The sequence below is a fragment of the Prionailurus viverrinus genome, chromosome B1, assembly GCF_022837055.1.
Source record: "Prionailurus viverrinus isolate Anna chromosome B1, UM_Priviv_1.0, whole genome shotgun sequence".
Taxonomy (NCBI): Eukaryota; Metazoa; Chordata; class Mammalia; order Carnivora; family Felidae; genus Prionailurus; species Prionailurus viverrinus.
Genome location: NC_062564.1, coordinates 177,258,925 through 177,274,899, shown reverse-complemented (window position 1 = coordinate 177,274,899; position 15,975 = coordinate 177,258,925).

Sequence of the window (15,975 nt, the reverse complement as noted above, 5' to 3'; positions counted from 1 at the left end):
AGTTGTAGTTGTAACTACAACTACAACTAATAGTTGTAACTATTAATAGTAGTTGTGACAATGAGACTACATAAGGCCTAAGAGGGAGAATAGAAGTAATGGCCGTGTGCTCAAGCAACATTAACAGTACAACTGTAAAAATTTAGTGGGTCATATGTCACACTTTTTTAAAAACTTCTCAGTGATTATATTGGTGGTGGGGAGACTACTGTGCATGAAATGTGGGACGAATAATGATGGCGTATACTATAATACCATTGGGACACTGAGGATATCCGTGTCTTTTCCAGCTTTTAGAGGCCACCCACTTCCCTCGGCTCATGGTCCTCTTTCTTCATCAAAGCTAGTAACATCAGGCAGAATCTTCACATGGCATCATCCCATCTCTTCTGGCTCATTCTTCCACATTTAAGAACCTGTGTGGAGCACCTGGGTGGCTCAGTCGGTCAAGCCACCGACTTCAGCTCAGGTCATGATCTCACAGTCCGTGAGTCATTTAACTGACTGAACCACCCCAGTGCCCCTTCAGTAACCTGTTTTTGAAGACTGCTATAGCCCTAGTTACAATAGCTTTTGTTTTCCTGCCAGTTTTTGACCATGGAGCACATTTTGTCACGGGTAAGATCCATGCCATGGAAATTAGGCAGTTTTTGCCGTGAACATTTTCAGCAATTAGCTTGAATTTCCTAAATGCAACTTCATCATTTTGCAGATCAGCAAAGCTTACTTCAAACACATGACCCTTGAGGCTATCAGATGCAATTTTGGTTCCTTGAGTTCTTGTGACTAGTATTTGTCCAATATTTCTTATGTTGAACATTGTTGGTACTTTTACATCATACCAATCTTTCTTTGAAAATGGATCAACCACTTTCTTCCTGGGTCCCTTTTTGCTGCCTTTCCTAAGTTGCTTGTTCTTGCCCGCCACCGTGGCTCTGCTTAGGGAGCTACACGGGTGGAAATGTCACTCGCGCCTGAGAATTTTAAACTGAAGGATTTGAGAAAATGGTGAAAGCAGAAAAGTCACTTTGACTATATCTCACTCCTTGCCCTTCTTCTCTGAAACAGACCTTAAAACCTTCATCTGAGAGGTCCCCTCCCAATGCAAACAGAAAAGGAGAATCCTTATCTCAAGGTAAAGAAATGTCAAGAAGAATCTCCACAAATAGGCCTTGCTCCTTTACTCCAGTTTATTGCAATTATTTCAAACTCCTTAACCTAGAATGTTTCTTCATGACTGTCCACTCCATCAAATATAGCATAAAAGTACATGGGTCCAGCTGTTTGTTCGGGTCTTCATTTCCTTATGATGGTTTCAGTGTCATGTAAAACTTGTATCAAATAAAACTTGTATGCTTTTCTCTTGTGAATCTATTTTTGTCAGTTTTATTTTCACACCCAGCCAGGGACCCTAAGAGGGTCAATGAAAACCTTTGACTTCCCTACATCCTCTTTCTCTACCTGTTCACAAAATTTGGAATTAAGTTTTTCTATACTTTTATCTTTGTGGATTTAGTGTGCACTTGCCTGGTGACTAGTTATATTGACTATCACTTAATGTGCTTATAAGCAATTCGTGTTTTATTTTGTGAAATAGCTTTTCAAACCTTGCAAAACTCTAACCACATTTTTTCTTATCTTTTTATTTTTTTTTAAGTTGAGTTGTAAACATCCTTTACACATGCAAGTTCAGGTCCTCTATCAAATATATATTAACATATACATTAATATATATTAAGAATATATATTAATCTCTCTCCCTTAGCCCCTCTCCCTGACTGCTGTGCTTTCTCTCTAAATATAAATAAGTAAGTAAATAAATAAATAATAAAAAATTATTTTCCAGTTGTTTGTTAGTCATATGTAAGAATACAATTGATTTTTAAATTGATAATTTATTTTTCCTTCCTTCTAATTTTGTTTTCATTATTGTAAGGGTTTCATAGTACTTTCTACATACACAGGCATATCAACTGGAAAATGAGACAGTTTTCATTTTTCCTTTCTAATTTCAATGCCTTTTATTACTTCTTATTGAAATGGCTCAGATCTTTGGCACAATGCCGACTAGAAGTGATAAAAGCCGGCTTTCTCGCATTATTTCTGATCTTATGGGGCAATTTTACTAAGTATGATATTAATTACAGATGTCCTTTAATATATTTTAGAATTGCTTTTGTATTTGTAGTTTACTTAGAACTTTAATCATGAATCATCGATTTTACCTAATGGTTTTTCTGCATCATTTGAAAATAATGTCAATATGGTGATTACTTGGCAAATTTGTTTTAAGTTTTCAAAATTTTTATTTAATCCCAGTCAGCTTCATCAATATCTAACTTTATAAACATTATCCAATGGCAAAAATTTAACAAATGAAAGAAAACCACACATGGAAATTAAACACAGATATAAACATACACCCACAAACTTATTGCTTGGGGCTGGTTCATATGTTCTGAGCTCTAACTTATGTTTGTGAAATTGTTCCCCATTAATTCTTCACTAACCTTTTTCTGCCCTCATTTTATTTTCTTATCAATCTGTGACTTTATAGGTAGAAATTAAATATCTCATATTGTGATACTTTGCCTGAGTTTTCTTCTCTTTATTCAGAATTCTCTTCTATTTTTATTTTGTACATGTTTAATATTAGATTATTTCCTGTGCACAGCTTCTGAGCATCTTATGCTTTGTGCTACAGATTCCAGACCCAAGCTGAATTGAAATTTGACCTCTGTCTCCTCTGCCCAGGGGTGGCCCTGAGCTCTCCTCAGTTTTCTAGCTGTCTATGTATTGAGAGGATTGTTTTCAGACAAAGAGTGAACTGATTTTAGTACTCACCTCTTAACTTGTTTGTTTTTTGTTTTTTTTTTTTTGTCTTTGCTCCAAAACAGCAGTGTAATATTGTTTCATGTGGTTGAGAATGTTGCTGCCTGTTGTCCATTCTCTGAAAACACTGGCCTCATATGCTTTAATATATATTTTTTTTAAGTTTTTAAAGTTGTTTACAAGGGGAAAGCTAGTCTGGTTGCTCTTCTGTTATGGCCGTAAGCAGATGTCCTACAAATATTCTTATCTAGCAGCTGTGTCATTTCTATCATTTATTTCGATAATAATTATAGTGGGCATGCACTTTGGATCCAAGGAAAATCGCCTATATAAAATACTTCAATTAATGATGCACTTTTTTTTCTGAAGCAGAAACAAATGCTGCACTACTAATCATATCATTTTTTTTTTATTATTTAGATTATTAGACCTTAAAAAAATTTCCAGGAAACCATTTCTAACTTCAGTATTTTAACATTTGTTCTTAATCTAGTCACCCTGTCCTAGATATAAATTGCATTTCCTTGTAGCCTTTAAAATGTACCAATTAGGGGCGCCTGGGTGGCGCAGTCGGTTAAGCGTCCGACTTCAGCCAGGTCACGATCTCGCGGTCCGTGAGTTCGAGCCCCGCGTCAGGCTCTGGGCTGATGGCTCAGAGCCTGGAGCCTGTTTCCAATTCTGTGTCTCCCTCTCTCTCTGCCCCTCCCCCGTTCATGCTCTGTCTCTCTCTGTCCCAAAAATAAATAAAAACATTAAAAAAAAATAATAAAAAAATGTACCAATTAGGTTTATTAATTAAGGTACACAAAAAATGTCAGTTAGGCACCTTTGATACTAAATGTTGCCTTTCAATAAGTCATCAAAGAATGAATTACACAGAATATTTAATTCTTCTTTTATATCCTAAATATTTAAGGAAATTATCCTTTGGCATAGACACCTCTGATACTCATGCTTTGATATCGTTTCTTCACAAAAAACAGAAAACTAATGGGATCACAGCATCTTAAAAATTATTAGATTTAATACCTTGATAGTATCATCTGATACGAAAATCAAATTTTTACATAGACACTACGTGTATACAATGCATGCTTGGAACTCAGGTTGTTACAATAAAATCAAAATAAAACATTTTAAAGACATATCTTTAAAGATATGAGGCCTGGGGCGCCTGGGTGGCTCAGTCAGTTAAGCGTCCAACTTTGGCCCAGGTCATGATCTCATGGTTCATGTGTTCCAGCCCTGTGTCAGGCTCTGTGCTGACAGCTTGGAGCCTGGAGCCTGCTTTGGATTCTGTGTCTCCCTCTCTCTCTCTCCCCTCCCCAGCTCATGCTTGCACTCTGTCTCTATCAAAAATAAATAAACTTAATTTTAAAAAATTAAAAAAATAAAAATATGAGGCCTTCGTGCATGGATTTATATAATGAAATGATATCTTATTTGTTTAAAATAATTTGTCACTTGGAATATTCATTCCCAAGTGTCTCATTTTGTCACATCCTAGAGAAAAATTTTTTTCTTCCAAATATTTCTCTTTAGAGAATATAAATAATGCAATTAGTGAGAAAAGCTAACACTACCAATTTACCAATATATATTGAATTTTTTAATTAAATAATTTTCTGAGTTAGTGATATCCTGATACATTTTGGAACAGTTTAGACAGAATTAAAGATAATGTTAAGCAGTCTTTATGTTTTTGGAATTCCTTTTATATAAAGAAAAAGAAAGCAAAATGTGGTTTTCCAGGGAACTTCTGGGAAACACCAAAGAGAGTTGAGGTTTAAAACTTCTTAGAAATCATTTATTCTGTTTTTCAGATTTGATCTTTGGAGGTTTAAATTCTTAGAGATGCTTGTCCATTTGATTAAAAGGGCACCAGTTTTCCAAAAACAATTGGTTCATGAAGCTTTGCTATTCTGTAATCAAAGTGACAAACCAATATTTAAAAATATACATAGAAGAATGTGGGGCACCTAGGTGGCTCAGTCTGTTAGTGTCTTCGGCTCAGGTCATGATCTCACAGCTCATGAATTTAAGCTTGATATCAGACTCGGGGCTGGCAGCTCAGAGTCTGGAGTCTGCTTTGGATTCTGTGTCTCCCTCTCTCTGTGCCCCTCCCCAGCTCATGTTCTGTCTCTCTCTTTCAAACGTATTAAACATTAAAAAATTAAAAAATATATACATAGAAGAATATAATGCACCTGTTAGGTACTTAACATTTTTAGAAGGTGTTACTTTTTTGTTTATTATGAAAAGATAATCAAGAGCATAAGACACTCAACTACAGTATCATTCTGTGAAAATGTGGAATCTCTTTTATCTGAGCAAATGACACAGAAGATACAGAATAATAATTTATTAACTCTTGCTAAGGACAAATGAATTGTCCAAGACTTATTTGTCATTCTGAGGGATAAACATATTCCAGATATACATTACTCATTATAATGCTTGTCAACAAAGATTTACAGGTTCTTTATAAAATATCGTAGACAAATCTGTTAGAACTAAGCAAACACTGTCAAAAGTTTAACATAGTTAATTTTTATTTTTAGACAAAATTGCCGAAATTATAATAAAACCTAATAAAATTCACTCCCTTCAAGACCTCAACATATTTCTCTGGCTAACTGCACTAAAGTTCTGACCTTTATTAAGGTTCTTCTTGTTAGCCATTCCTTTCTTTTTTCATTAAAAAACAAAACCACATCCTTTGACTTTGCTAACACACTTACTCTATACACAGAGAAGCCAGTAGCATGGTATGGTCTTTTAAGAATACATATTATTTTACTTATTATCTTAAACGAATGTGGTGGAGTGTCTCAGGCTGTCTGGACAATAAGCTCCTCTTGCCTTTGCGCACCTCTGACCTTGTCGTGGGTGTGGAGCGAGTGTACTGTATCTAAGGAGATAAGTGTTTGCACAGATATTTCACATGCCGGGTTTCATCAAATCCCTTTCTCCTCTTGGGGCCACACAGTTGTAGCTGGAATGTGGCTGCAGCGCTGGCTACTAAACTCCCCAGTGTCTTCATACTTTACTGCAATCATGGGAGTAGTTTGTTACTGAAAAGTGTGTAGAATTGTTGCACCACTTGTGGTAAAAGATTCTTGAAGAATAGGTGTACTTTCTCCTTCCAACATCTGGATATAAGCGACAATACGATTCTGAGGGTGCAGGTGCCACAAGAGGGAAAAAGCCTGCATGTTCTAACATGGAAGAGAGGCATCCACCAATTAGGAGAATCTACGTTAGATTGGCAGGTGAGCAAGAAAAAAATATCTCTTGCTTTTGAGCTCTATTCATGTTTGGTTTTATCTTTTTAGCAATTAGTATACCTTAAGAGATGCAAAGTACCCTTGGAACCTTAAATTGATAATGTTCTAACAGCTCCATGCTCCAGGAGTAGCTAAAACTGGTTGAAAATAAACCAGATGACTGAAGACTCTCAAGGCACTGAGGCCAAGTGTTTCAATAAAGGCCTTCTGGGCTTACAAAATAACCATCCAAGAATATTCATGGAGCTTCTCTTACACCAATCAGTTTTATAGATTTCAGGGACGCAGTTAAGATAGACATGTACACAATGTAATTTGTGCACAACACAACTCAGGGGGTTCCCATTTAGAATAGTACGTACAATGCACTTGCCATGGCACAATTCCCGTAGATGTAGATGATCATTCTACCCTGGGGTTATCAGGGTTTGATAAACTATATACAATACCAAATCAAGCAATCTTCTTGCTTTCATAAAATTTACAATCTAGAGTGAGAAATAGGCAATAACTACAAATAAATATAAACTCGAAATCTCAGATTATAAGTACTATGAATGAAAATTAAGAATGGTAATAGAATCATCACAATAAAAGATGGCTAATATATATAGGGTTGTCAGAGAAGACCTCACAGTTGGGAAAATATTTGAGTGCCTCTTCAATTGATAGGAAATACTATAAATTTATGTATGTGGCTATTTGAGAAAAAAAAAATAACAGTGTAAGCCAAGTGAGAAACAAGTACAAAAGCTTTAATGATGGTTATGTGTTTAGCATACATCATGCACAGCAAGAAAGCCAGTGTGGACAGAAAGATGTAAGGTGGACAATAATAGAAAATGAGTTTGAAATGTTACACATGTGTTAGATAATGGAGGGCATTGTGGCCTTCAAGGCATTTATAATCTTAATGGAAAGTCATGGCAAGAAAAGGTAATAATTCATATCCAAATAAACAATATTTCAACAAAATAATATTTGAAGAAATTACTACTACTCACATTGTCCCAATATTTTTGAAAGGTAGTGAGAGATAATTATTGTTATCCTTGGACTCTAACTTTTGGATCACAATCTTGAAAAGTGTCTATGGGAGGACAACTGAACAATTGTGTATTTCACACAGTTAACTCACTAACATTTTCTTACTGAAATGAAATTTGTCTATGAGAATAGGAGGGAGTTTACCATCAAGTGGCAGCTATTTTCACTCCATCCAGACCATCTTTATACCACATTTTGTGTTTGATTTATTACATTAGAAACTTTAAATTTCAAAGAAAAAGATCAAATTTGCTTTAAAGAGTGCTTCATTTCATTGTCATAGAAGGGTCACATGTAGAGGTCTTGAACCATTCATCCATCTGAAAAAAAAGATGCTCAATGAAAAAGAGTCTAATCTGTATAATGAATTGATTTTTACATAGTTTTCTTGGCAATCCAAATCCAGATATAAAAACTTTCAATAATGCTTTGAGATTGTGAAAATATCCATAAGCTTTTGAGTAGTAAGTGTGGGCTATTTTCTTTGGCAGAATGAAATGCATAGGCTTTAGAGAAGGCAAATTGGTCTCATGAAGGGAGTCATGTAGACAATAGGGTCACAATATTTTTCTCGGTACCCCTGAGGCTGCTTATGTTTCTCAGGATTGCCCATCTTGCCTAAAACACAGAGCAAGTTTTGTGCTGTTTGGCGGATGTAAGTTTGAGTAGGATCGTTCATCAGTGTCAGCTATTTCCCGAAGGCCATGAGCAAATCTTACTAGAACCACGACTACTGAAACTCAATACAAAAAATGTGAAAATAGTTTTATGTGTTGGCATCAGTCAGAATGATGATGTGCCAAGGGCCTGGATACAATGGATTATGGCAGGAAGCTACTTGTCAGATGTCAAGTATTCATTAAAATGCTACTAAGGACCAAGTTCAGTTCTAGGCATTAGGGATTCAAAATAACCCACATCTGGTCACCTGGGTGGCTCAGTCCATAAAGTGTCCGACTTCGGCTCAGGTCACCATCTCCCAGTTGGTGAGTTCAAGCCCTGCGTCAGGCTCTGTGTTGACAACTCAGAGCCTGGAGCCTGCTTCAGATTCTGTGTCTCCCTCTCTTTCTGCCCCTCCCCCACTCGTGCTCTGTCTTGCTCTCTCTCAAAAATGAATAAACATTTAAAAAAAATACCACACGTTTTTCTAAATATGATACCTGAATTATTTCTGGCTTTCAAATGGCTGTTACCTCTCTATAACACAGACATAGAAAAAACACATCCAATTAATTCAAATTTCCTGAAATTCTGATTTTGTTATATGTAATATGTATACGTATTTAAAATATGATATATAAATATAGGTATATTTATGTATATATTATGTATATGTATTATTTATTATGTATTTATATATTATATATTATATATATTATGTATATGTATGCATATAAATATATGTATATAATATATAAATATATGCATATTTTGTTATATGTAATATGTATATGTATTTAAATATAACATATTTAAATATTTGTTGTCACTTCTGTATTAGTTATAGAAGTGATAGAATCTATTTATACATATATATGCATATGAGACAGCTCCAGATTAAAAAAAAAAGTGATACTTTAGATGGATTCTTATTTGTCAAAAGTCAAAGAGGAGCACTCAGTAAAAACTTACTCTCTAAGTTCAATGTTGTATGTGCTGGAGGATGAAACTTAATATAAGGTAGGCTACATCTTCATGGTGCTTATAATATACACGATGCAGTTTTGTTATAAATACAAACAACTAAGGAACAATTTAAGTAAGTGTATGGTTAAATACTAAAAATGGGCAAAAAAATTAATGCTAAAGACCAAATCTCATAGGTGAACAATGCAGTCACCATGAAACACAAATGAGTTAAGAAAGTAAAAATTAATTTACAATGTAAGGACAAAAATAAACAGCAAATATTTTAAACTGACTGTGTGTTTGCCTTCTTAATTTTGTACTAAAAAATTTAATCTCCCAAAATGCTACCATTGAGAGTTAATTTTAAGAGAATATAACATTTTTAATTCAGAGAATTTAATTCAGAATTCAGAGAATATAAGTAAATATATAGCTTTGTCTCCTCAGAGGGCCTAGACACAATGACTCCTCACTAACAACAAATACACCTCAGTGTCCAGCTGTTGGCTTTCCTACCATTTTTAAGGAAAACAAACAAACAAACAAACAACAAAAACAGAGTTCTTTAACAATTGTCTCAGACTAGGAGTTAGAACGTAAACAAGACAGGCCTGGAGCATCTGATAGTGTCAGAAAATACGAACTTGTTTAAAAAATGAAACAAAACAAACAAAAAAACATGAGAAAGGTATGTCAAAGTGACATGAGTTAAGTGAAAGAGCTCTTAATGACAAAAGTTGGACTAATTTAGGCCATATAAAAATAGTATCCAATTATAACCCAAAATATAAAATAAATATCCATGTGCCTATATTTACATAAATAAATGATTGAAATCGCATAAAATGGGGGAGGAGAGATTAATTTCCAATGCAAAAGAATTCCAAATAAATTACATGGATACTGCACCCTTAGAGAGGTAAAGCATAACTCCCCACTCCTTAAAAGTGGAATACACATTGACTTGCTTTCAAAGAATGCCATATGGAATTGAGAAAAATAGTGGAGAAACCTAATAAATGACCTCAGCCAGATGATCAAAGCTAATATTAGCAGTAATAAATCATGTCAATAGTATGTAACATTCACATATCATGAGACTAGCACTTCTCCTGTTTTGGAAACATGGTACGTCCATTCATGCTTCATAACATTTATCACACTTGTGTTCTTTATCTATCATATGCCTCCTCTGGTCTCACATGCCTTTTTTACCCCTTTTAGATTTTTTTAAGTTTCCTAGTGTGCCATTATTTACAAAACTATTACTTATTACTAAGGATTTTGCCTTTCCAAAGGCTAAGGATTTGTATGTTTTCTGCTTTAAATTTTATTTAGAAACTTCCAAAAATATAATAGTTTTAGTAGAGTCTTAGTTTGATTTTTTATACCTATGACTCTACTTGTAATGATCTATGAATTTTGATTTAGTATTATATGATTTTAAACTTTTTTGAAAAATAATCTTCAAATATTTCTAGAACTAAACAAATGCACTTGTTAATATCCATGGATAATAACTAATTATTTTACATATTAATAAATAGTCTAATACTTCATTATTTTTGTGTTACTGAATTATGATAGACTATATATGAGATGTTATTTATGTTTACATCCTAAAATTTACTTAGGATACTTGTGTCGGAATTTAATAAATAATGACTTTATATTTCTTTATTGTATTGTTTTGATTCTATTTTTCTTCAAGCATTATACTATTTTTCACAAAAATCAACTGTATAGTTCTCCATGTAGAAATTCACTATGCACAGATTCACTTATATGGAAATTATCTGATCCCTGAGAGTTTGAATAAACATATCTTTAAATAAATACTAGTTAGTATATAATCTATTTTGGAGCATTTTCAAAACACTTTTTTATTGTTTTCTGTTTTATACTTTTTTCAGTACTTTATATCTCTGAAAAGCACTTCATGTTATTAACATTTTTAAAATTTGTTGGGATACAAATGTGCATAATGTCATAGTTTTTCATATATGAGACATATCTATATCTATCTATATGGAGAAATATATATACTTTTTCTCATCTTGAGATTTATACATATAATTAGATAATTTGATATAATATGGATATATAATGTATGTATATACATTATGTATGTACATATAATTTACTTGTATATAATGTATGTATATACATTATGTATGTACATACATTATATACAAGTAAATTATATGATTTATAATATAATATACTATAATTATATATTACAGATACAGCAATTATTTTTTCAGGTACAGTTTTGTGTGTTTGAGCTTCATCTTAGTTTTTGTTACTTTTTTAAAGTGTATTTATGTATTCTGAGAGAAAGAGAGAGAGAGAGAGAGAGAGAGAGCACACATGTAGGGTGTGGGTAGAGAGAAGGAGAGACAGAATCCCAAGCAGGCTCCCCACCAGCAGCACAGAGCTCGATGTGGGGCTCAAACTCACAAACCTTGAGATCATGACCTGAGCCCAGATCAGAAATCAGACCCTTAACTGCTTGCCACTCAAGTGCCCCATCATCTTAGTTTTAAATTTGAGTTTAAAGGTAATTGGAATTAATTATGACTCAAAATGTCTCCACTTTAAACTTCATTAATTTCTGCTTTTAGTACTACCATTCCATTACTTCAAGCTTTCTAGATGTTGATTTAAAAAAAAAATCTTGGGGCACCTGGATGGCTCAGTTGGTTAAGCATTCAAATTTTGATCTTAGCTCAGGTCACGATCTCATGGTTTGTGGGATGGAGCCCCACGTTGGGCTCTGTTAACAGCACATCGCCTGCTAGGGATTCTCTCTCTCTCTTCAAATCACTATGTTGTACACCTGAAACCAATATAACATTGTAGGTCAACTATGGTTCAATAAAAATAAATAATCAAAATAAAATAGGACACTATATATAAAACATTATTTTATAAACATATACATCTGTGTATTTTCCTCTCAGGAATTTAGATTTTGTTTTTGATAGGTTATCAAAAGTGAAATTGCTGACTGAAGGGCATAAAAATTTGTATGATATACACTAAAAATCATTTATTCTTGTTGGTAATATTGTACTAATTTTTCTTTCCAGTGGTAATGTATGCACATACTTCTTACTCAACATTGTCAACATTTTGGGAAAAATTGCTTATTTAAAACATGCTGTATTTTATTTCCAATTTTTTGAATACATGATAAGCACAATGGTGATAGGTAAAGTAAAAATTTGGCTAAAATATTGATAAGATGAAAAACATGGGAGATACTAATATATTCTAAAGTCCATACACATGTGTGTGCCAACACCATCATACAAGGACAAACATAGTGTTGCACAAGGCTCAGACCTTCCATCTCTGTTACATAGTCTAAACAAATACTAGGGGTAAATTTGATTACTCCAAAATTTAGAAGAATATATCTGAATTCTTTAATCCACAACTCAGTTGTAATGTGTGACAAAATGGCAAAGAAAATAAACAAACTAAAAATCATAATCACGTTTTTTCATTCATTGAAAGATTCTGCTAGGGCTTTTGATCAGAGAAATAAAATCTTCCTTGGTGGCATAGCTCTGGAAATACACTGAGAGAATCATGTAATATGAATAGTTATTTTTGGAAATATTTGAAGAACAAAGGAACATTTAATGATCGTCATGGACACAGCAGTACCCTGGTCAAAGAACCATAAAATTGTTACCAAGCCTTAGATACGTCAAAGACACAAACAGCTACTCAGCTATACATTACATATTTGAGATGTCTTTTACATTAGCCAATTAATTAGAAAAAAATAAAATAAAAGAGAAAAAAACAGAAAAATGTTAAATCTTGTGCCCTAACTCAGAATCATTTTATACAATAAAATAAGTAGTATTTTTTTTAGCAAGGGAAGAAAATGCTTAGTGTTTAAACAATAGAACTTGTATAAATAGTACAATGGCAAAATCTACTCCTACTCGGTTCACTAAGAAAAATGTGAATTATTAATATGCATGTATTGTAATTTTGGATTTCTTGTCAAGTACTTCATATAAATTAAATTGAAATGATGGGCAATTTTAGTATATGACCTTCCTTCCCTTGTTAGTTTTAAAAACAATCAGTAAGTGATTATCTGCATGTAGTTCTTATCTAAGAATTAAAGTGGTATCCTATGAAAAAACACCTTCTAATAATATCATCATGTTGTAGCCAATTTCATTAGATTCCAGACACTTTTCCTTACACATTTTATTTTTTTTAAGTTTATTTATTTTTGAAGGGGGGAGGGGCAGAGAGAGGGAGACAGATGATTTGAAGCCGACTCAGCGCTGACAGCAGAGAGCACGATGCGGGGCTCAAACTCAGCACTATCAGATCATGACCTGAGCCAAAGTCAGACGCTCAACTGACAGAGCTACCCAGGCCCCTCAACACATTTTATAAGTATTATAGAAAATATAGATTTTAAGGTGACATCTAATATTTTTCATCATACGTAAATATTTGTAAAGAGTATTTTCTAGCATATTTTAAATAATGACATTTTTCAAACATACATAAAAGTTAACAGAATTTTATTCTAAACATTATTTGCCTTCCAACTAGGTTCAACTACTAATATTTTGCTATGCTTACATTATATCTATCCATTCCTTGATCCACCCATTAATCCACAGAATGCTTTATACATTTCTAGGAAATTGGCAGAAAACAGTATAATTCTCCCTAAGTAATTTAAACATAATATCATTAACTGGAGATTGATATTTATTCACAATTTTACTCTAAAATTTATATACAATGAAATGCATAAATCAGAAATGCATTTTCCGTTATTTTGACAAATGAGTATTCTTAACTCTTTGGATATCCAAACACTTATCAAAATAAATAACATTACTGTCACTGCAGAAAGGTGCCTGATACCCTTTCCGGTCAACCTGCTCTTATTCCCCAGAGACAACCATTCTTCAGGTTGTTTTCCTCTGTTTCTTAAATGTGCCGGTTCTCAAATTACATATAAAGATAACTATACAGTGGTTGTACAGTTGAATTATTTTCTGGAGTGCTTCTTTGACACAGACTAATGTTTGAGATTCATCGCTATTGTTGCATATATTTAGAATTCCTTCCTTTTTATTGCTGGTAGTATTCCATTATAACTGTACCGCACTCTGTTTAGTCATTCATTTGATGGATAGTTTGGTTGTCCTGCAACTGTGTGTTATGTGCAGAGATTCTATGAACATTCTTTTACAAATCATTTAGTGAAATTTAATTTCACTTCCTTTGAGTAAATACCTAAAAGTGGAAGTATGGTGTCGTGAGATATGTGTAAGTTTAATTTAGTAAGAAATTTCCAGACATTTTACATCTTTCCAGCATTTCAGATGCTCCAAAACTTTGCCAATTTTGTTTGGAGTTGTAGCAATTCGAAATTTTAGGTATGGGTTTGTAGTCATATCTCATTAGACTTTTATTTGTAATTTCTCATGACTAATAATGTTCAGTGTTTTTAATGTGCTTAATAGAGTGTTGTCTATCTCCTTTGTGATATGTGTGTTCAAAGTATTTGCCTATTTTATAATAATATATATGTCATAATATATATGCATTTATAAGATATGTAAAAGGCTAATTTATAATTTTCTTTTATGGATTTTGCTTTTTATGACCTAAAAAAATCTTTTGCTATCCCCAAGTCATGGAAATGTTCATCTATATTAAAATCTATATAGTTTAGGGGAGCCTGGGTGGCTCAGTCCATTAAGTGTCCAACTTTGGGTCAGGTGGTTCAGGTAATGATTTTACAGTTGGAGCAGAGCCTGGAGCCTGCTTCAGATTCTGTGTCTGCCTCTCTCTCTGCTCCTCCCCTGCTCATGCTCTGTCTCTGTCTCAAGAATAAAATAAATATTAAAATATTTTTTAAAAATCTATAGAGTTTAAATGAGGTTTATGATCCATTTAAAATTAATTTTTTGTTTATGATGGGATATGGGGCACAGATGTTTTTCCATCTGGATATCCACGTAAGCCAGCACCATTTATTGAAAATACAACCCTTTCCTCACTGGGTTGTTGTGGCATATTTGTCAGAAATAAATTTACTGTATGCTACAGGTATCATCTATCTTCCTTCTTGCTTTACTTTTGTTTTTTTTTTTTTTTGTTGTTGTTGTTGTTATTTGTTTGTTTTTAATAGAATACCATCTTCAAGATTTGGTATTAAATATGCACAGGAGTCAGGCAAAAGTTGGAAAGTGTTCTTTATTTCCCAACACAGATTGTATAAGTGTTTCATCATTTTGTTATTTATTTCTTGAGTATTAAATAGAATTCACCAGTGAAACCACTCTGTGCCTGGGTTTTATTTGATGGAAAGTTTTAAATATTTTTGATGTTTTCATAGTAGATATCATGCTATATTTTCTATTTCCTTCTGTCATTTTTACTATATTGTATTTGTTAATGGGTATGTCATATAAGTTGTTGAATTTGTTAGAATAAAGTGGTTCATCATAGAAATTGATTATCCTAATATCTATAAGACCCACAAAATACATTTTTCATGCACATCTCTTGAATTCCTGATATTAAAATTCCATACTCTTTTTTTCTAGTCCTTCTGCCTAAAGGTTTTGTTTGTTGTTGTTGTTGTTGTGTGTTTATTTTAATCTTTTCAGAGTCCACATTTGGCTTTATGAATTTTCTCTATTGTTTATATTTTTCTTTCTTCCAAGTTTTAGTTCACCTCCAGAATCTGTCTACAACGTGTCACTCTAAAGTGCCATAGGGTTGTTCAATTTTTTGATTTTCTCAAGAATTTATAGTTGTTATATATGTGAAGTTTGGATCCAGTAGACATTTACTCAGCTATGCTAGCATTGAAAGCCAAATATTGACATCTTGTGTATATATCTTGTGTATATATCTATGATATATTTAAAAGCATGCAGTGCAATCTACATTCCATAACATTTTGTTTCCATCATCATCCATGAAGTACACAAGAAAAATTGTATTACAGTTTCTATCCTTCAAAGTGTAATTATTTTAGTGTACGTTTACAGTGCACAATTGATAAACTGATTACAATGAAGGAATTTTGATATTTAACTATCAAAGAAAATATTTTTGAATAAATTAAATAATCAGAGAAACAAGAGCATTATATTTACTCTTCTTTATCTCA